Genomic DNA, 14145 nt, shown 5'->3' with positions numbered 1-14145 from the left:
ACACTGCCAGAATTCTGTTCCAGTGTTAGCCAGCTAGGTGTTCGCTTGGGAACATTTAGGGGATGCTACTACTATTATGATAGTAGTATACCAGGGGTGTTCGCGTCTTCCTTGTGGCTTTATGTAGCTCATACAGTCCTAATCTCCCTGATGTACGTACTGTACTATGCAAAGGGAGACCAACTTGGCCCATCAAAAGAGGTTGGAGTACCAAAGATCATTCATGGAAATGAATTAATAGTTCAAAATGTAATTTTAGATTAGGAATCTAGGAATAGGTTATCTGATTTAAAATAATCAATACTGTGTCTGTCAAACTGTTTTTTGTAAAGAGAGTACCACCAATCATTGTTCTTTTTATCTTTATTCCTTTCATAAGCACCCAAGGGCAAGAGGGCACCTTCATAAGCAGCTGCCACCACCACCAGCGCCGCGGAACGTTTGAAGACAAGCACAACCAGGTTGACTCCCACCACCAGCTCTGCAGCCTTGGCAGATGGTTCTGCCGACCCCAGTAAATCATGTTTATTATTATTTCTAACGTGTAACTATTCCCACTAGTAAAAGTATGGCCTTGTACATTTATACTATTTACTTTTCTTCAACTTTACTATCAAAGGTGTTTTATCCCTTCATTTTCCAGTGTTTTTCTATCTTGTGCGGCTGACTTTCTCCTGGCTGTAACTTTTTTTCTGGTCCCCTGTTAGGTTTTGCATGGACATTGATTCACCAAAATGCCAGGGGTATCAGAAGTGACATCACACAGCCTTTGACCTTAATGAATCATAGCATTTGTAAAGCGCACTACTTACTCTGGTTTATAGACGAGGGTTCCTCTGAGAGTGGTATTGGGGTCGGTGTGGATCTGGAAGTGGAGATGTTCGGTGGTGCTGAGGGCTTCGTCTGTGCTGGGCGATTCCTCCTCCTTCTCCGTTGGTGCGGATCCTGCTGGTGATCTTGTAGCCTTCCGGGATGGCTATGGCGATGTCGGGTGCCGAGGAGGGGTTCAGCTAGGTCTCCGTCAGGAAGGTGACGTCTGGGGTGGTTGAGTCGAGTAGGTCTCAGAGTTTAACGACGTGTTTGCGGGCAGAGTGGGTGTTGAGAATCAGAGGAAGTTATATCATATGACCTTTAATCCTGAGTCTTTCTAGGAGGTGAACTCATATAACCTTAATACTTAGGACATCGCAATAATTGACATCACTAACATTCTATAATAACTGCATCATTATTATGAAAATACAAGTTAAACAAATGTCTGTTTAATTTCCACCTGTATTATGGTGCTGATATGATCTTCGAAAGGGGTGGGAAATAATACTAGCTCTGAATTGTAGAAAGTGAAGCAAATGAGCCAAACCTCCTCTACGGAGTGTGCAGAGAGGTTCAGAAACTGAGGAAATGTTTTTAAGTATTGGGTCAAATAGTGCATTGTAAAGCACATTTTTCAAATAGATTAGCTAAAAAGGTCTCTCATTAAATATTCATGTCTTTTGCTATTATGCCAAGCCAATCGACCCCATTGTTTCAAAATGTGATCTAGGGCCCCTATATGTTAAAAAATATCTCTAGCATGTCAGGACCAGCATTTGATCATGGCTGCCCTGCTCCAATATCCCACTGTTGTGCTCCCATATGCAAAGACTTACCGCCAATGTGCAGTAATCATATCTACAAAAACATCAGCGAACACATACAGAGGAAAAACCCTTTAAGTGCAGATAGTCAACCATCAGTCTTACACAGGCATCAGCAAACACACACTGGGGAAAAACCATACCATTGTAATGAATGTGGAAGTAGTTTTCATGACTTTTCCGCATTAAGGATTCATCAGCAAAATCGCACAGGGGAAAAGCCTTTCCAGTGCAGTGAATGTGTGAAAAGCTTTAGTCAGCTATCAATCCTGCAGAGTCATCAGAGAACACACACGGGCAAAACCATACCATTGCAGTGAATGCGGAAGTAGTTTTAGTAACTGTTAAAACCTAAGGATGCATCAGAGGACACACACGGAGGAAAGCCATAAGTGCACTGAATGCAGGAAAGGCTTTAGTCGCTCATCAGTTCTACACAGCCATAAGCAAAAACACACCTTCATTGAACACACATGGAAACAATCCAAGAGATGCAGAGAATCTGGCAAGACCCTAAACACATCAACAATAATACTGACCCATTTGTGGACACACACAGGAACATAAAAGTGCAGTTAGTGTGATGGAAGACTTGACTAGAAGGAAAGAAATAAAACAGAGATATTTATGGTATTATGAAAGTGTCTATTCTCAGCAAATGTTCATTTCTCTACATGTAGGAAAAACCAAGAAGTACCAGGAAGCTTATTGGGAGACTAGCATAATGTGGAATAAAAGAAAAGAAACATTGTATCTTTTCGAGTGAAACAGACAGAAAGAAAAGCATCCAAGCACAACTGATCACGCTACTGGTTAAAGCAACACTATGAACAATACTCGGACACATGGGTATTTTCAGCGAAATTTAGGGATTACTGATAAAAACCCGTTAACCCATAAACCCAAAACAAATGTACTCCCATGGAATGCTCATCCAAAAGTCAAAGGTAGTTCCTAATAGTGAACAGTGTAGTATACACGTCATCCACTCAGCAGGATGGTAAAGAGGCTTTACTCCAGGGGAGTGACACGCACAAGAAGAGCCAACACAGGCTGACGCACAACATGCAAAATAGGCAAGCTACTGACAACATTTATCAAACAATATCCTAGGATAAAAGCTAGATATGAGCATAGTTTTTGTTCTCTACACTAAATAATACAAACAACCACTTACTTAGTACATGCCGTTCACTCGTGTCTCTCTTTAATGAAGAGTGCTGTTACCACCAAATTTCCTGATACTCATTGTACGAAACATAGATGGAAGAAAGGCTGAGTCAGTCATACCGAGCTGACTCTGGTGTTCTGCCAGTTTATATTTCTATAAACCCTACCTTGGGAAGGCAAGAATAACACTATTACGCTAAAAACTCTAAAGTAGAAAATCACTTGTGGGAGGGAGGCAGCAACTTGAGTCAGTCACACGTAATAAAAGAGGCACATATTTCCCCTATTGGAATTTATATCATAAGACAAACATATATGTTCAATATCTGACTCAATGCAGATGAATATAAAAGATATTTGAAAACTGTAGACTGTATGAAGTGCTTTTTTAGTGTCATCACTGCCAGACGTTCATGGGCATGTGGCATTATTAAGAAATCGTTTTGGTGTAATAGTGGAGGAAGAAGGTGTTAGACAGATGCTGATAACATAACATATAACAAATCGAAATTGATCAGCGTGTGGGGGCCATCGGTATATGTATTACACTGACAGCTGGACTACCTGATCAGGATTTTTGTTTTTTGTCCTCATCTTGCCAACTCTCTTGCTAGGGTTGATCTTACCCCACAAATGTCCGGGAGGGGACGGAGTACATCTCTGCAGAAAAATACTGCTGGTTCCACTTCCAACTCCTTTACGAAAAGGGGACCACAACACAGGAGAGGCCAGGACCCACATCATGTTTGGCTTAATCATTGGACCCACTGATGTTTTCTCTCCAATTTACCAACATTGTCCAGATCATATCCGGACTCCTTGGATCACAGGCCATATCAGACTGGCTCGTATAGATGAGAATTTTGAGGCACTCAGAAAAAGAAGGGGGACTTTCAGACTTCCAAAGCCTACATATCTCCCGCCTCGCTACCAAAAACGCATCGAAAATAAACTTGGGAACAGCAGAATGTATTCGTACATCTTCCTCTTGGTTGAGTCCAAAGAAAACAAGATGAGTGCTTACCTTAATCTGTTTACCTATTACTTCCCCAAGAAAATCACACACCGAGGTCCAGTAAGAAGCGATCTTCGGACACAACATAAACATGCAGATCATCTGCTGATGGAAGCATACACCTTGGGAAGTTGTAGATATTACCTGTGACCTTTGATAGCTTCGCTGGGGACCAATAAACTCTATGGGTGGAAAACAGATGATTACGTTTAAGCGAGGCGGGTTTTACCAAAGTCCAGCGACATTTGCTTCAAATGTCCATCCCCAAGCTCCTTTGCACATAAATTTGAGATTTCAATCTCGATCTTTTCATCCGCCTCCATCAAAGTCCAATACCAGAATGAGACTTCCTTTTCCCATCGGTCGACTCTCATGACCTTATCGAACTTAGAGTGGTAGAGTGAGGGCGGTATAGTGGTAGAGTGAGGGCGGTAAAGGGGTAGAGTGAGGGCGGTAGAGTGAGGGCGGTAGAGTGGTAGAGTGAGGGCAGTAGAGTGGTAAAGTGAAGGCAGTACAGTGAGGGCGGTAGAGTGGTAGAGAGGGCGGTAGAGTGAGGGCGGTAGAGTGGTAGAGTGAGGGCGGTAGACTGAGGGCGGTAGAGTGGTAGAGTGAGGTCGGTAGCGTGAGGACGGTAGAGTGGTAGAGGGAGGGCGGTAGAGTGAGAGCGGTAGAGTGAGGGCGGTAGAGTGGTAGATTGAGGGCGGTAGAGTAGTAGAGTGAGGGCGATAGAGTGGTAGAGAGGGCGGTAGAGTGAGGGCAGTAGAGTGAGGGTAGTAGAGTGGTAGAGTGAGGGCTGTAGAGTGAGGGCGGTAGAGTGGTAGGGGGAGGGCGGTAGAGTGAAGGCAGTAGAGTGGTAGAGTGAGGGCGGTAGAGTGAGTGTGGTAGAGTGAGGGCGGTAGAGTGAGGGTGGTAGAGTGAGGGTGTGAGGGCGGTAGAGTGAGGGTGTGAGGGCGGTAGAGTGGTAGAGTGAGGACGGTAGAGTGGTAGAGTGAGGGCAGTAGCTTGAGGGCGGTAGAGTTGTAGAGTGAGGGCGAGATAATGGTAGAGTGAGGGCGGTAGCGTGGTAGAGTGGTGAGGGTGTGTGTGTGAGGGTGTGTGAGGGTGAGGGTGAGGGTGTGTGTGAGGGTGAGGGGGTGTGTGAAGGTGTGTGTGAGGGTGAGTGGGTGTGGTGGTGTGAGGGAGTGGGGGTGTGAGGGTGAGGGTGTGTGAGGGTGAGGATGTGGGTGAACGGGCACTCTCAGCGGAGCAGAAGGCAAGAAAAACTAGTGCAATCAGGGGAGCAGAAGGCAAGAGACCAGGCACAATCAGGGGAGCAGAAGGCAAGAAAAACAAGTGCACTCAGGGGAGCAGAAGGCAAGAAAAACAAGTGCAATCAGGGGAGCAGAAGGCAAGAGAACGAGCACAATCAGGGGAGCAGAAGGCAAGAAAAACGAGGGCAATCAGGGGAGCAGAAGGCAAAAGAACGGGCACAATCAGGGGAGCAGAAAGCAAAAGAACGGGCACAATCAGGGGAGCAGAAGGCAAGAGAACGGGTACAATCTGGGGAGCAGAAGGCAAGAAAAACTAGTGCAATCAGGGGAGCAGAAGGCAAGAAGAAGGAGTATTACAGGAAATCACAATGATTGATTGTCTCTGTTATGTTCTTCTTTCCCACAGGGTCCTCCTCTTCAGTCCCTTAGGTGAGCCTCGGCCGCCGTTGTCCCTCGGACAGAAGGAAAAGACTCAGGTAAGTGTTTTTGCTTTATGGTTTAGTCAAGGGAGGATGTGAGGGATAAATAATAACTATGCATCAATGTGAAGGGAGGGGGTAGAGCACAGCTTTCCAAACTTTTCTTGTTGGTGACTCACCCATTTGTGAAAAGAATTTCAGGGACACGGTAACGCGAGAAAGCGCAGCGAGCGAGCTCGAACTACCTATGGTGGGTTCGGGCCCCACACACACACACCCCACCCCACACACACACCCCTCACACACACCCCACACACACACCCCCACACATACACACCCCACCCCACCCCGCCCACCCCATCCCCACCCCCCCACACACACACACCCCACACACACACCCCCACACACACACACCCCACACAGAGAGACTTGAGGGGCCCTGTTAAAGGGTACTAGTGAGGGAATCAGTGGCAGAGGTGGCCTTTCCCTCCATCTCTGTCTCACTCCCTCTCAGTCTCATTCCCTCTCTGTCTCACTCCCTCTCTCTCACTCCCTCTCTCGCACTCCCTCTCTGTCTCACTCCCTCTCTGTCTCACTCCCTCTCCCTCCAACTGTCTCCCTCCCTCTCTGTCTCCCTCCCTCTCTGTCTCCCTCCCTCTCTGTCTCACTCCCTCTCCCTCCAACTGTCTCCCTCCCTCTCTGTCTCCCTCCCTCTCTGTCTCACTCCCTCTCTGTCTCGCTCCCTCTCCCTCCAACTGTCTCCCTCCCCCTCTGTCTCCCTCCCTCTCTGTCTCCCTCCCTCTCTATCTCCCTCCCTCTCTGTCTCCTTCCCTCCCTCTCTGCCTCCCTCTCTCTCTCTCTGTCTCCCTCCCTCTCTGTCTCCCTTCATCTCTGTCTCCCTCCCTCTTCTGTCTCCCTCCCTCTCTCTCTATCTCTCACTCCCTCTCCCTCTGTCTCTCCCTCCGTCTCCCTCTGTCTCTCCCTCCGTCTCCCTCTGTCTCACTCTCTCTGTTTCCCTCTCTGTCTCCTCCCTGTCTATCTCACTCCTCCCTCTCTGTTGCCCTCCCTCTCTTGTCTCCCTCCCTCTCTGTCTCCCTCTCTCTCTCTCTCTCTCTCTCTCTCTCTCTCTCTCTCTCTCTCTGTCTCTCCCTCCGTCTCCCTCTGTCTCACTCTCTCTGTTTCCCTCTCTGTCTCCCTCCCTGTCTATCTCACTCCTCCCTCTCTGTCTCCCTTCATCTCTGTCTCCCTCCCTCTCTGTCTCCCTCTCTCTCTCTCTCTCTCTCTCTCTCTGTCTCTCCCTCCGTCTCCCTCTCTCTGTTTCACTCTCTGTCTCCCTCCCTGTCTATCTCACTCCTCCCTCTCTGTCTCACTCCCTCTCTCTCTGTCTCACTCTATCCCTCTCCCCCGACCAAAATATTCTGTGGGTTCCATAAGGGTCTGTGACAAAGAGGAAAAAATGCTGCTTTAATTCTTAAATCTTTTTCATATTTTCCTGTATTGGTGGTGCCCAGGTGCGCAGCGCCCCTACCCACTCCCTCCCCCGCACTCCTCCATGCCCAAGGCTCACACGGGCATTCTCCATTGAACTGAATTGTTTCTGTTTTTGTTTTCGTAAGGTCACAAGCCGCAGCGTGCAGAAGGATGTAAATGTGAAAGCTTCTATAGGGCTTCTTGGCAGCTTTTCTTCCCAATGCACCGCGATCCCGGGGCTGCCCCAAACCCCTGGCCAACCCCCTGGACCCAATAACCCACCGTATTCACTCATTGAAGGGCCCTTTGCCAAATGGACTATCCACAAATGAAGACCATTTAACATGCTAATAAGGCTTTGTTGTTATTCATATAAGAGCCCCTGCAGCGGCACTCTGTCTGTTGCTGGAAGGCCCGCGGGGTGATCTAAACAGCATACTAAAACCGGGACATTTGGATGTTTTACCGGGACTTTGTTGTAAAACCCGGACATCTCTCTACTTTGGAGAAAAGTGTCAGGACACTGGGACACTCCGCCAAAAATGGTGGTCACCCTACTTCAGTACCCTCTCCCCCCGCCCGTCGTGTGTGGCAGCCCGGGACCGCTCACAGCCGCACCCGAGCACTTCACAGGTCTTTAAGACCTTGTGCATGTTAATAGGGCTTTGTTGTTGCTTGGCTCCTTCTAAGAGCCCCTGCAGCTCGACTCTGCCGATGCAACACACCTACATATGGGTCGCGCCACATAGTTTGGAAAGCTGTGGTGTAGTGGTTGGAGCAACCAAAAGAAAAAGAGTATCCGATGATTTCTACTCTTGTCTCTGTTTCCTTCTCACTTATTTCCTTTTCCCTTGGTCCCTTTCACCCCTCAGCCTCCCCTCCCGTCCCTCTCCTAATCAGCCCCTTTCCAAAAGCCCTGTAGACGCCCACGCACCTGGAAGAGCCACGTCATTCCGGGGCCGTGGCGTGGTGACTCTGCGTCCTTCAGTGAGGTCTGGTCTTCTGCTTCGGCTTTCCCTCCTCCGCCAGGTTCGGGTGTTCTGCCCGCCGACAAGCTGTTACATATCCAAGGGGGTCCCAGTACAGATAACAGACAAACAATTGAATACTAAATGAAAATACAACTAAACTGAAGTCTTATCACACTTGTTTTTACTCACAGTGTGATAACATAGCAAAGGATTACACAAATTACAAAACCAATAAAGGCATTTCATAATCATCATAGAAAAATGTGTGCTCCAAGGGAAGAGGGGAGAAGGGGAGGCAGTGCAGGGTGAAGGTAAAATATAGCAGACCTTAACTCCTATCTAAAGAGTAAACATTTCTTCATAGTTTATAAAACAGTCCGTAATAGCCCTGGCTTCAAATGTGAGCCAGTTACAAAGAACGACATCAACTGTTCATGACCATTTAGTTAGACAACATGCTCAAAAAGCTCCTGCATGTATCGGGTTAACTGTTAGCGTAAGCCATTGTTGAGGTGAAAACAAAAGTCGACGTTTCGACCCCAATATGAAGGTAGGCGGCAGCTACAGCCTTAAAGCGCAGACAAGCTGTGACCTCCCTTGGGCTCCGGTTCGCTCTCTCGTAAGGCTGTTAGTCCTTCTCTGTCTTTCCGGTCTTCCCCCACTGGTTTCTCCGCCTTGCATTCTCATGCCGCATGTAGCTGGACCAACTACTGACCAACCTGATGCGCTCTCCGCCCCCGCCTTCTTCAAGTGTGTATCCTCTGATGTCCGTCCTCAGCTCTGGCTTAAAGGGGCCGCCTGCCGATTCCCCTCTCTCCACTTCTTGATGACAGAAAAGCGGACGACTGGTAAAAGGGGACTGTGAATATAGGAGGGGAGAAATATATGAAGGGATGGCATGGCACTCCTTATCCTCTATCCCATCGTCTTCCACAGGGGCTACCTGACACACCCCACCCCCAGATGTTTCCCGTTTGGGGAAATGAGGGATGCGTGAAAGAAAGTCAGCAACTTGGTATGCAGAGTATAAATGATGACAATTCTAAAACTAGTGCCCATCCTGGAATAAAAGAAGACACACCTAAAAATAGCTTATCCTAAAAACCCACCTTCCAAACACAAGATACCAAACAAAAGGAACATCTTAGGAGCTTCAGGTGATATCCCTAGTGTCTGATTACTGGTGTTTGTTTAGGTTTACAGGAGTCCAGATGTTACATAGCAAACCTTGTCTATGCATGCCGTGTATTTTTCATTCATTATTGTCGTATTTATGTAATCCACTCATCGCGTGCCAGAAGGTAGATGTATTTGGCTACAGTTGTTTATATAGCTCCAGACTAGATCTAGTCTGTGTCTCCTGCTCCACAGCTTGTACCCGTAAAAGTGCATCAATATCTCCTTCCCTTGGAAGCAAATCCACTTGTCTTCCAGTTTAAGCATATTTATTCTCATCGAATCACTTCCAAAATCAACTGTTCCGCAAGTAAATTCAACTTCAGTCTGCCCCAATTCATTTTGGGGGTTCTCCCTTCATCAGGGTAAGCATGTGAGGAATCTATCTTGTATGTTGTATGCAGAAAATAGTGACATAAGAATTAACTTGCAATGCAATCTAATTCTACAGATACATAAATTATTAGTTTACAACATGTCCTGGTAGAGCCTAACCGCATGTCTGCGTTTGTGTTATTCCAGGGTCTCCACCTTTTTCAATAGTGAGAGCTACTTCTGATCGAGGAGAATCATCCTGATCGACTGCCTTTATCACGTGGCTTAGCTAAGGGTAGATGAATGCCAAGCAACTGAATTGCTGCCCCTAGAGCGCCCAGTCTTGCTGCAGTGAGCACATTGCATTTGTAGCACTGGGTTAGGAAAGGTTTACCTGTAGGGCCCCTGAGCCTTTGTAGCACTGTTAGGTTTACCTGCGGGACCCCAAGCATTTATGGTACTGGTAGGAACGGTGTAGCTGTGGGGTCCCCAGGGACGCGTTATGTTAATTTTATTCTTATTAAGGAATCACATCTGAGAGGTCATGCAATACATGGGATGGCATTGTTCTCTCTGAGTGAGTGTGAAGACAGAAGACTTCTATCATCTGGTGAGTTGCCCTCCTGTTCATTGGCTCTTGTCCAGATCCTGGCCCTGGTTTAACAATTCAAGATTAATGTTCAGTAGTGGCAGTCACAATATAAGGACAGTGAGCAAGACCTGCTGTAGAGTTTTCGCTGTCCTAGGAAATATACGTGCGCTGATTGCAGTGTCCGATTTATTAAAAATTGCACACAGAGTACCCCTTAGAGGGGTCACGTAAAATCTACCACTCCTTAGTGTGGTTACCGCCTGAGCTAGCCTGCTACCACCAGAGTGTATTCTGTCCTCATGGGGTAGAGTGCCTGTGCACTTCGAGGTCAATACCAATGCCTTTCCTGGGTGGAGGTGCTCACACCTCCCCCTGGTCAGGAAGAGCCATCTGTGGCAAGGATTTTCAAAGGCCTTGCCGCCTTTGTAATGCGGCCCCAGCCTCTCCTGTTAGAGGGAGCAAGCGATCTTCCTGTCCTCACCCCCTTTTAGGCGCAAGGACAGGTGGGAAACCTTAGATACAACAGGAGGTGCAACCCCCGCTCCCTCTGTTAACTCCATCCCTCAGGTGCTGGAGGCGAGGTGAAGTACACTTTGTAGTGCCCACCATCTTGAAGATGATGGGACTTATCCAATTAGGGCTAGGACTATGTCCCCTTCCCACAGGAGGTGGGCATGATAAGAGGGTGTAGACACCCCATGAGAGGGGCCCATTAGCCTCTACCTGTCACTCCCTTGTAACACCCTTAAATCAAGATTTTAGGTGGCATCCCCAGACCCTGAATTTCAGTTCTTGGCGACCTAAGGGCACTGCAGCCTTCTCTGCTGGTGAGGATCTGTAGAGAACTATTTTCTTGGTCCCAGTCCTACTGGCCTGTCTGCATCCCTGGATGATCCAGAACCAAAAGTCAAGTCGTCTTGCAGCCCAGCGACCTCCAGAACCTTGGGAGGACTACCTGCCTTTGATAAAGGGCAATTTAGTTTTATGTAGTGGGATTTGGCCAGGGAGTGTCAGGACAAGCCAAGCTATGTTACTCACTCTATATTTGCAGACTTTGTGTTTTTGGTCTAATCACTCTCACTAATGTGCACCGTATTTTCGGTGTCAACACCATCGATTGAGCACTTGTTCAATAAAAAGAGATTTACAAAGTACCTGTGTCTTGGCAAGATAAGCAGTATGCTGGTCATTTATTCAATCAAGTCTGTTGTTGAGCTCTGAGTTCAAGCTGCCCTTTAATGTAAACAGGGTAATTGATTTGGCAGTATCAGTATCTGTAGTTCAATTAGACAAAAATGAGTTCGGACACCCTGAATGGCCTCAACCCAATCGCCATCGCCAAGCGTGCCTAGATCCCTCTCCCACACAGCTCTCCGCGTCCCCAAGGCATCCAGAGAATTGTAGATCAACTTCCTATAGATGGTTGAGATTGCTTTTTCGGTCAGGAGATCAATTAGTAGCTGGTCCTCCAGTAGGGATGCATCAGGCAACTGCCCCCCCTTCCCGGATGTGACTTTGCAGAGCGTGGCCACCTGCAAATGCCAGAACAGTTTTTAGTCACCTAATTTATACTTTTGTTGTAGCATCGTGAAGGACACAAGCGCCTGGCCCCCCACACATCGCCCGGCCGCTCTAATCTAATCAATCCCCATTTTGTGAAGCCCTGCAATACTCCAACTGCACTTAAGAGATCACCATAATAGAGTGGAGTAATTTCAGTCAGCTTATCTTCCCAGCCTAAATACCTGGTAGCCTCTTTCCACACCTTTACCAATGTTTGGGTATGAGTAGGCAGGGTGCACTCATACTTTCTTCGATACAGCACCAGGGTGGGGTAACCTCTCTTGTCCATGGCCAAACTATCTACCCGGTAAGCAGGATCCTTACGGTCCGCAAAAACCTAGTTGTTGAGTGCCACCAGCTGCGTGGCCCAGTAATACTTGTGAATGCTCCGGACCGCCAGTCCACCTTAATAAACTCCCCTCTGCAACTTACTCAGCGTGACGTGCCACCATCCCACAACAGGAGCCGAAGTTCTCAGACTATCTTTTGAAAAAAAATGTCTGGTGGGATCTTAAAGGACATTTTTTGCACAATGTACAGGAGACCCTGGAGGGTCATCACTTTAAATAGGGCCACCCAGCCCAGTAAGGAGAGCGGGAGCACCCGCAAGCGTGGGGCATCCCAGCGAAGACTGTCTAATTTCGGGAGTATGTTCCTGCCTGTGCTCTCTTGTAATGAACACAACCAAATATTTAAAGCTATGTAGTGCCACCCTAACTGTGCACCTAGAGTGCAGCCGCAGGGTCCCTGCCACCAACAGGAATATTAAGGACTTCTTCCAGTTAATATTATATCCTAAATAATCTCCAAGTATGTGAAAAATGTGTAGGATTCGTTCACTCGAGAAGGCTGGCTACGTGTCATATAACAAAACGTCTGAGTAGACGGAGATTCTCAAATCCCACTCCTGATCAACTGGAATACCTCATATGAGAGATCCTGGTGAACCCAAACATGTGTGAAGAGCATAGGAGACAAGGAACATCCCTGTCGGATGGCAAAGACTCGGTAGACTGTATTATTGAGGCGCATGCTCGCTAGAGGGGCCACATACAAGAGCGTAACAGCAGCGCCACTGGTTCAGCAAAGGAATCCCCTATTGCATATGGTACTCCATTAAGGTGTCGGAGATTTAAGCGCGTTCCCTGGTGTGGCATAAAGCCAGATTGATCAGGATGAACCACTGTTGCAATTACTGTCCACAGGCAGATCGCCAGGGCGTTCGCAAGGACCTTAGTCTCAATATTAAGCGAGCAGATAGGCCTATAAGACCCACACTCAGTTGCTGGTTCGTCCTTTTTAGGGCTCGGGCCTACCGTCCCACTGCGTCAGCAGTGGGCGTGGCCCAAGAGCCTTTTCTCAGGGCTTCCGAAAACGTACCTAACGAATTCCAGGCTGCTTGTGGTTTTTCGTGCTTTTTTTTGCTACGTGCATTGCTATTGGCCTTCGTGTGCGTGTGCTTTAGAAACAGAACACGCAATAGGCCATAGGCGGTCGAGTAGCTCCGCCTATGGCCTATGGCCTATTGGTGTCTGTTACGTGCACCAGAAGGCCATATATCTTCAATTATCTATTCAATCACGGCGGAGATAATTCAAGACATATGGTTGCAGTGGCGCTCGCGCCTGCACCACTCGATTACGATTATGTTTCTTCCTTTTTTTTTGCGGCTTCTGTTTTTTGTTGCGAGTTGCTCTCGTATCTGGCATACTAATATCTGTTATGAGATCGAGTAGGCAGGGGTGCTGAGAGATAGCCTCGTATATTATATTTAAATTATATTTAAAACTTTTAATTGAGAGACTGGATACATTTCATACCCATGATTTATGTCAGCAATGGGGCCGCTTAGCTGTCTATGAACTGAATAACAAGAGCACTTGGAGCCGGCGCTTGCTTTCCAGCTGGAGTTGGCAAAATGCAAAAATTCCAAATATGTATTTAGAGCACGGAGCTCTCCCTGTCAGCCTCTTCTCTGTGTCTACGCTGGGCTTGGGCAGGGTCAGTCTGCTCCCAGGGCATGGTTCTTGCGACACAGAGGGGCGCTGGGCTGGGGCAGGGTCAGTCAGCTTCTAGGGCATGGTTCTTGCAGACACAGAGGGGTGCTGGGCTGGGGCAGGGTCAGAGAGTGTTGAGTGCAGAGAGTGTTGAGTGCAGATAGTGTTGAGGGCAGAGAGAGTGTTGAGGGCAGAGAGTGCTGAGTGCAGAGAGTGTTGAGGGCAGAGAGTGTTGAGGGCAGAGAGTGTTGAGGGCAGAGAGTGTTGAGGGCAGAGAGTGTGGAGGGCAGAGAGTGTTGAGGGCAGAGAGTGTTAAGGGCAGAGAGTGTTGAGGGCAGCATGTTGAGGGCAGCGTGTTGAGGGCGTACAGAGTGTGTGTGAGTGCAGAGTGTTGAGGGCAGAGTGTTGAGGGCGTGCAGAGGGCAGAGTGTTGAGGGCAGAGTGTTGAGGGCAGAGTGTTGAGGGCAGAGTGTTGAGGGCAGAGTGTTGAGGGCAGCGTGTTGAGGGCAGCGTGTTGAGGGCAGCGTGTTGAGGGCGTGCAGAGGGCAGCGTGTTGAGGGCGTGCAGAGG

The 14145-nt window shown here is 48.0% G+C and overlaps 1 protein-coding gene and 1 long non-coding RNA gene across 2 annotated transcripts in view; one reads left to right on the top strand and one right to left on the bottom strand.

Annotated features, from left to right (window-relative positions):
* Window positions 1–14145, bottom strand: part of LOC144805883 (uncharacterized) — a 104124-nt gene that overhangs the window by 34896 nt on the left and 55083 nt on the right. The gene's annotated exons all lie outside the window — the stretch shown is intronic.
* LOC144805888 (uncharacterized) overlaps window positions 1–14145 on the top strand; it is a 34682-nt gene that overhangs the window by 12936 nt on the left and 7601 nt on the right. The window contains exons 2-3 of the long non-coding RNA XR_013605621.1: window positions 380–514; window positions 5479–5548. This is a non-coding gene — a long non-coding RNA (uncharacterized LOC144805888). The remainder of the gene's footprint in view (window positions 1–379; window positions 515–5478; window positions 5549–14145) is intronic.

This window comes from Lissotriton helveticus, assembly GCF_964261635.1.
Source record: "Lissotriton helveticus chromosome 1_1 unlocalized genomic scaffold, aLisHel1.1 SUPER_1_unloc_31, whole genome shotgun sequence".
Taxonomy (NCBI): domain Eukaryota; kingdom Metazoa; phylum Chordata; class Amphibia; order Caudata; family Salamandridae; genus Lissotriton; species Lissotriton helveticus.
The sequence above is the reverse complement of the archived record's forward strand: the minus strand, read 5'-3'. Positions and strand labels throughout refer to the sequence as shown.